Consider the following 6618-nt stretch of genomic DNA (forward strand, 5'->3'; position numbering starts at 1 on the left):
GTTCAACCGCTCTATCGATCGACACCTAAAGCAGTAGAAATGGCACAACACAAAACACTGTGCAAGATTGCTAAAATAAAACAACCTGTTCTGGATAGATAAATGATTTGACTTTTTCCTCGTATTAAAAAATTGCCAAGTTGTACCTTATCCTGAAATTGCTAAATTTGTTTCGATTTTATTATTGGTACCTTACACTGGGACAGGCTGATCTTTCTTAACCCAGTGTGGGATTTTCAGTGGGGCGACCACCCCCAACCCAGCGCGTCCCCGGGTGGCGGATAGGGGAACGGTCTTCAGATATGGAGATCAGCCGCTTGCGGCCGCGGACCAAACTGGCTCCGGGTGGGATCCCGGAAAATCCTCCCCCCTGTGCTCTCAGGGTAGGACGTACGGGCCATGAGCTAAGGGTGAGGTAACCCCGACAGAAAACCCCGAATGCTGAAGACGGAGGACCCGGGCCGCACGGCGCATTCTAACAAACCACGGGTAAACGCACTTACGCAAATGATGACACAATCAACCAGCACAGATGGAAATGGCGCTCGCCCATTGAGGACCCCCCAGGGTGGAGCAGCGTCGGGTCCCATGCCTCAAAGGGACCCAGCCCCAACTACTGGAGGTCCCTCCCGTCCGTCTTGTCACGCCAGGGGACGCGGGAGGAAAGTGACTGGCACCACCACAACCAGGAAGAAACCCAGTCAGCAGCGACCTTTTCAGGTCATGCACTGGAACGCAGAAAGTATCCTGAACAAGAAGACAGAGTTGGAGCATATCCTGCATGAGAAGAACATCAACATCTGCTGTATTCAGGAGACGCACCTGACACCCCAAAAGTCCTTCAAGGTGAGAGGCTACCAATGCCTTAGGTCCGACAGAACAGACCGAAGCAAAGGAGGAATCCTGACCCTCATCAGGAACAACATCAATGCCTGTTTGATAGAAACGCACATGGAGGACTCCGAATATCAGGTGATTCGAATCCAGACGAAGACATCAGAATTCCATCTTGTCAACTTCTACTGCCCCAATGATAGACACCTCGCCCTTGACACGATCCCCGCAAAGGCCTCCAACTTCATCGTGGTGGGTGACTTCAACAGTCATTCACAGAGTTGGGGATATGACCACCTGGATCGGAGAGGAGAAGAGGTGGAGAACTGGCAGGACGACAAAGGTCTCATCCTTTTGAACAGTCCCTTTGACTGCCCTACATTCTATTCCAGAAGATGGCACACTACATCAACTCCTGACCTAGCCTTCTGCACGGAAGACATGCACCAGCTAACCAGCAGAGAGGTCGGAGAACAGCTAGGTGGAAGTGACCATCGGCCAGTCTTTTTGACCCTGGGCATGGAGTCCTGCACTGAAGCTTCCTTCCCACGGTGGAACTACAAAAGAGCGAACTGGTTCCTCTTTAGACACCGCACCAGCGAACTCACCAAAGACATCAGAGTCGAGGGTCGAGACATCAACATGGTGGCGAAGGACTTCAACATGAGCATCCTCAGAGCAGCGCGTGAGTCCATTCCCAGGGGTGCCAGGAGAGACTATAAGCCCTACTGGAGCAATGAATTGCAGGAACTGGATGATGATCTGGCAGACGCCAGAAGGGAAGCAGAAGTCAACCCGTCACAAAACAACAACATCCGCCTCCAGGAAGCCAAAGCCAAATTTCTCAAAAAGAAGCTACAGGCAAGACGGAGAAGCTGGCAAGAGAAGACAAGCTCTCTGAACCTTGAGAAGGATGGCAGAAAGCTCTGGAGGCTCACCAAGCAGTTGAATGATGAGAACACCAGCAGAGGAAAGATCACATTAGAAGAGAACGGGAAGGTGCTAACTGGAAAGCATGCTGCCAACCAATTTGCTGAAAGCTATGCAGCTGAGAGCAACCTCCATGTTAGCCCCGAGAAACAGAGAGAAGCAAGAAGAGAGAAAAGAGAGAGACCTGCCAGACAGTCGACAGTGGACGCCATGAGTCAACCACTCACACTCCACGAGCTGCACTCAGCTCTGAAAAAGTCAAAGGCGAAGAAGTCCCCTGGCCCAGACAGCATCACCAACGAGATGCTAACCCACCTTGGTAGTGCAGCAGAGAACAAGCTACTCGAGGTCTTCAACAGCAGCTGGCAAGAAGGATCGCTACCACAACTCTGGCGAGAAGCGATCATGATCCCCATCTTAAAAAAAGGGAAGGATCCAAAGAAGGCCACCAGCTATCGCCCAATCAGCCTCACCAGCTGTGTTGTGAAGACCCTGGAGAGAATTGTGAACGAGCGCCTCAGGTGGTACCTGGAATCCAGGAACCTCCTCGCCCCTGAACAAGCTGGATTCCGACAGTTCCGCAGCACTGAAGATCAGGTCACTTACCTGGCGCAAGAAGTTGAAGATGCCTTTCAGGAACAGAAGCTGGTCTTCGTCACCTGGATAGATCTTCAGAAGGCCTTTGACAAGGTCTGGAAAGATGGACTCCTTGTAAAACTGCTGAGGAAAGGCGTGTCCAGCAACATGTACCAGTGGATTCGCTCTTACCTCTATAACCGCAGGGCAAGAGTTAACGTCGACCAGACCAAAAGCAAGAAGTTCCTCCTTCGTCATGGCGTCCCTCAGGGCGGAGTCCTCTCCCCAACACTCTTCCTTCTCTTCATCGACGATCTGGTGTCTGAGATGCCCAAGGGGATCAAAGCTGCTCTCTACGCAGACGACCTTGTGATCTGGTGCAAGGAGGAGCACGCAAGTACTGCCACCTACAGAATGCAGCAAGCGGCAGATAGGCTGAACGCATGGGCAGAAGATTGGTGCGTCTCCATCAACAAGGAGAAATCCTCCACCACCCTATTCACACTGTCGCCAAAGCAGAAAGCCGGAACCATTAGGCTTGGTGGAACTCCTCTGAGAGAGGATGAAGAAGCAACGTACCTTGGTGTCACCTTTGATAGACGGCAGACCTGGAAACCACACATTGCACAGGCAGAGACGAAGGCCCGGCGCAAGCTAGCCATACTCAGGAAGCTGGCAGGTACCACCTGGGGAGCGAACGAGAAGATACTGAAGACAGTATACCAGGGAACAATCAGACCCCACCTCGAGTACGGCTCCACAGCGTGGTCAACCTCAGCCAAGACAAACCTGCAGACCCTTGACCGTGTGCAAAACCAGGCCCTCCGACTCATCACCGGTGCAATGAAATCCACGCCCATCAAGGAAATGGAGAAGCTTACCACCATCCAACCCCTCTGTCAGAGAAGAGAAGCCAAGACTATGGTACAGGCCGAGAAGCTCAAGTGCCTACCCGACCACCCCATGAAGCACAGACTGAGCAACCTCACCAAGAACCGGCTTAAACGGAGCAGTTTTGTACACGAGAGCAAGAGACTTTCTCGACAGTACAGGGAAGTCCTTCCACAGAACACTCTACCTCTGACTCAAGAAGAAGAGGAAACCCCCAAGGCAACAGAGAAACCAGGCATCCAGATCTGCACCAGTGTTCCACATGTTACCCCAGGAGAAGATCAGAATGACACAGCTCGACAGGCACTCACCTTAGCCCTGATCGACGAACAGTACCCAAAAGAGGCGTGGATCCATGTATACACCGATGGATCAGCAACTAACGCCGTGCTCAATGGAGGTGCAGGCATTCTCATCCAGTTCCCTGGGGGACATACAGCTACATCCAGCGTTGCCACTGGCAAACACTGCACAAACTATAAAGCAGAAGCAGAAGCTCTCATGCAGGCCGCCTCCTTCGTTCAGGACTCCGCAGACCCTTGCTACCAAGTTGTCTTCCTCTCGGACGCCCTTTCAGTCCTTCAGGCCCTAGAGAACGACAAACTCCCACAGCTGGCCAAAGCATTACAGATGGTCAGACAAACCAGAAGAGTTGTCCTCCAGTGGATACCAGCACACTGTGGGATACCAGGAAATGAAAGGGCAGATGAGCTGGCAAAAGAAGGAGCCGTGGAAGACCAACCTGAAAACAGTGTCAGCTTTAGTGAGCAGAAGACAATCATCAAGGCATTGATGAGGCCAAGGACAAACAGAGATGACTACCACACAATGTCCAGAGAGCAGCAAGTCAACCTCATCAGACTGCGTACTGGCCACAACAGGCTCAATGCTCACATGAACCGAAAGTTCAAGCTGGCGCCATCACCAACCTGTGCCTGCGGTCAAGAGGACCAAACAGCGGAACACATCTTACAGCGATGTCCCTTACTAGATGAGGAACGAAAAGAAGTGTGGCCGTCACCAACTCCCTTGCAGACCAAACTATACGGCAGTCGACAGGAGTTGGAGAAAACGACAACATTTATCACCAGTGCTGGACTGATTGTGTAACCTCTGCGAACGCCAAGAAGAAGAAGAAGATTGGTACCTTACGTTTTTGTCTGGTCGATTTTGGGAGTACGTTTATTTGAGCGGTGGGCACGTGACCCGTGTGAAAGAAATCTGTGGTCCGAAAAGTGTGCCAGATAACCAAGTGATGTGCATTAAATGACATAGACATTTTTAATGAAGAGTTACAGTTTCACAACAGTACCTGTTTCTCAGGTATGGTTTAATATTGTCCATAGAAAAAAGCCTGTATCAAACGTGCAAGCTTTCTGAAAGATAACAAGTTTTCAAGTGCACAGTCATGGCCCAAGAATTTCCCAAATTATATAAAAAAAAACGCTGGCGCTGGACCCGAGTACGCTCCCCCAGTATGAAAGTTTTTGTCTTGTGCACGTGGATTAAAAAAAAAATTATTTATTTATTTTACACAATTAAACAAATTATTAGAGTAAAACAAGAATTAAAAAAAAAAAAAATAGACCGCCCATGCCGGGAATCGAACCCGGATCACTTTGGCCACCAAGCCACTAACTCTGACAATTTTCCCAGTGAACTCAAATGCCTAGGGTGCTAAAATTAGGTCGCCCAGCACGCGAAGTGCACACACACACATACACACACACACACACACACACACACACACACACACACACACACACACACACACACACACACACACACACACACACACACACAAACAGTAACACTAACACATGTGCACAAAATGAACACACACACACACACACACACACACACACACACACACACCGCGCGCAAACGACAGATCCTGCAGCAGACGACAGATCTGCAGCAGACGACTCTCTCTCTTTCAGTCTCACCGAGACCAAAATAATCCCCACCCGCTGGCTGGCTTGGAAATCACGCTTTTCTCGTCACTGGGTGACGTGTTTCGCTGTTCTATCAGCTCAATGGCTGGCTGTCGCTCCGATTGAATTCGTCCAACCGTCAAGAACTTTTGTGTTTTTTGGGGCATTTAGGTCCCAGGTAACATTATGAAGTTTTAATACGATCAATCGGACCTATTATCAAGTTAGTGTATCAACTTTTGAACGAACTGCGCCCAGTAGTTTCCCAGCAATAAGCTGTTAAGTCGAGACAGACAGACAGATACACACACACACAGACACACAATTAAAGTCTGCTGGACCCTCCTACTGCGTACTCGGGGATAAGACGTCTCTATAAATTAAGGCGTAAGGGTCACCCAGAATTTGGAAAAAAATCGTTTTTCAGATATACTAAATTATGATGTTGCCAAAAGCTAGAACAATATCTCTATTTTCATGTGCAGTTTACATTTTGTCTCTAGCATACATAGTTTTCTTGCAATAAGTGGTCAAAGTAGGTTGGTGGGAATTAAAAATCCCTTTAATCAAGGCCTCTGTTGAATGAAATTATCGGTTCTGATGATGAATTTGATTCCAAAAACTGCTCAGAACAGTCAGACACAGATGATGAATCAGACAGTAGCTCAAGTGAAGATAGTTTTGATTCTAATCTCTTGATGACCCCCCCATAAAGGACATAAACTGATAGATGTTGAACTTTTTGCTGTTTTATGTGGTGAAAGTTCGCGCGAAATCACAGGCAACTGTCTGAATGAAAAACTTTTTTTAAATATTCACCTATTCCATTGAAACTTTGCACATCAAATGTTCACTTGACTGGCTATTGTTTGTTCTAGAATGAAGCTGATAATCAGAAAAATAGATTTTTTTTATTGTGTGATATATCATAATAATATAGAATTATAGTATTCTTTTGCTAATGCTACTAAAAGCAACATTTCCAACAAAACAGAAAGCTTTTAGAGCATACAGTAGGTAATGATGCTTTAAATATGAGTGCCAATTTATTTTTCAATTGGACACATAGTTTTTCCCCAAGAGAGGATTCAAAAATGCTAAAATTAGCATTTTTGCAGGTTTATTTTGCCCATTATTTTACGAATTAAATAATTTTGTCAGTTGTTCTACTTAATGTAGGTATTCAAACTTGATGTTTTCTGAAAATATAATGATTTTTGAAGAAAACTACCAAACATCAAGCCAATTCATTGATTGCAAGTGACTGAATAAAAAAATTACAGTTTTGGTCCGACAATCTGGGTGACCCTTACGCCTTAAGCTTGCTTTACTTTGAATTGCCTGGCTTTTGTACGTGTGTTTGTTATCACAACACAAGCGTCAAACAACAAGAAAGGTAACTTTATAAAACGTTCAATTTATAGACAAATCTAACCATTCACTCGACCGATTG

Source organism: Littorina saxatilis, linkage group LG3 (assembly GCF_037325665.1).
Source record: "Littorina saxatilis isolate snail1 linkage group LG3, US_GU_Lsax_2.0, whole genome shotgun sequence".
Classification (NCBI taxonomy): domain Eukaryota; kingdom Metazoa; phylum Mollusca; class Gastropoda; order Littorinimorpha; family Littorinidae; genus Littorina; species Littorina saxatilis.